Source organism: Diadema antillarum, unplaced genomic scaffold (assembly GCF_040938485.1).
Source record: "Diadema antillarum isolate AM-2024a unplaced genomic scaffold, OU_Dant_1.0 scf00000211, whole genome shotgun sequence".
NCBI classification, from domain to species: domain Eukaryota; kingdom Metazoa; phylum Echinodermata; class Echinoidea; order Diadematoida; family Diadematidae; genus Diadema; species Diadema antillarum.
The window spans coordinates 305,340-307,492 of record NW_027271100.1 but is presented as its reverse complement, the minus strand read 5'-3'; positions in this window follow the sequence as shown (position 1 = coordinate 307,492).

Genomic DNA, 2,153 nt, shown 5'->3' with positions numbered 1-2,153 from the left:
TACATAACAACAGCCAATCAGAAAGCTACATATTCTTGTCATTATCATGACAATTTCCATTCCAGCAAGAGTTGCTGCCATATTAACTTTTTTTTTAAATGAAATGAGGCCGTGGAGTAGATGCAACTATCGCTGATTAGAATGCCCGCTTTTTGCAGTGAATTCTGTATGGTGTCTTGTAGTACCAAATATAAAATCAATAAAGCACACAAACACACACAACAGACACACATACACACACACACACACACACACACAATCCGTCATAATCCTATGAGGCCCTATATCTACTATTAAAAAGTGTATGTGTGTATTTGTGTGTTTGTTAAAAAAAAAGGAATTCAATTATGGATACATAGTCCATCATAATCTTTTAAGGCTCCTTTTCTTATGCTAAAATGTGTGTATAACACAACATTATAGGCTCTATAATTTTTACTGGTTATTTGTTCGGTTAAATTGAAATTTCAATAGAACGAAAGAAAACTGCCAGTCCCGACGACTTCGTTATAACGGGATTCAAATGTATTAGCAAGAATTCAGTGTAAAACTTTCCTTTTCTTCATTTTGTTGAAATAGAAGTACACCCTACAAGCTTTGCTTTTTAAGTGGGACCCTCCATTTCCATTCTAATCTTTGTATTAGGTATATACCTTAGAAATGAAATTCTGTTGTTACTCGTGACCACTTGTACATTTTCTTTGAAATTTTTATAAATTTGTTCTGTAAATGTATTGTATATATTTTTTTCTGTTTATTCAATGGAAATGGAAATAAAATTGAACATGCATTAATTTAATTTCCTCTGAAAGATGAAGAATGGCAAAATATCCCTGATACAGACAATAGCCAGGGTACAACATCATACAATATTCTAAGCAAGTGATTTCATAGTCATTTCAAGAATTGAGAAGTTATTTAGCAAACTAAATGCAGTGTTATGTGAACTGGCAGTATCAACTTTCTACAGTATTTTTTCAAAATTTTGACATTTTGCACAGACCTGCTCACATTTGTTTCATTGAGGTCATGGGATGTGAATCACTCAGTGGAGTGCATTCTTCACAATCTTCTGGAAGTATATACAGAGTATACATGTTCACAAGTACATTGTACAATGTATCTGAAAGTACATCGTACATGTATATGAACAAACATGCAAAGCACCTCGCTACACTATGAACAATTCCATGCAAAACAAGTGTGAATGCGTTTTATCCTCTCCATAATTTGCATACAGCCACTTTCACTCTCATCCATGTTGCCCAATTAGGCTTGAGAAATGCATTGCATGTCTTGTTTGAGCCATAATTGGATCAAATATCTCTTCAGGATACCTGTACAGGGAATACCAGGCACGGAATACAAGGAAAAAATACTATAAAAAACTGGGGGAGCCCATTATACAATGATTTCTGTAATTTCATGAGGGTCTCAAAATAACTTCAAGATTCTTGCCTCCCCCCCCCCCCCCCCAAATAAAAAGAGATCACCACAAGTAACCAAATACATTATTCATATGGAGCATTTTATTCCATATACCATGTTCAGATGAAAAGGGCATCAGATGCAAACATGCACATTCATAATGTTTTATCATACATGCCATAATAGCAGGACTCTGATAGCCAAATCAGGATGAAATGTTGATTTACTTTAATACATGTTTGCAGATAGATCATATGTCTTGAAGCTCTCTGCTTCTCTGAAATCAGATGAGAAGCGTACATACTATTTGGCACATCCAGAAGAAACTACACAAAAGCTTTTAGGACTTTATGAAATTACTGTGTATGATGTGTGTATCAAACATGCATTGTATAGTATCTGGCCACAACCACTGATTCAGTAGTTTAGCGTTATAAACATACACTACTTTGTCATAACTTTACACGTTCTGTCCCAATCCAGTGAAAATTGACATGATTGTATCTATTCAAAGAACACGATGAAGGATGTAACCTAGACAGATAAAAAGGCAAGCAGAGATCCCCATAAATCAACTGTGAGAGATCATCAAAAAATATCTTTCAGGTTTCAGCCTGAAATTGACAGGTTTGACATGGACTACAGTTAATAGGATATCTTTGACGGGCAGTCTTTGTTCCATCTTAGAAATTCTATCCTGTATATATATTTTGTGTGTACTCTTT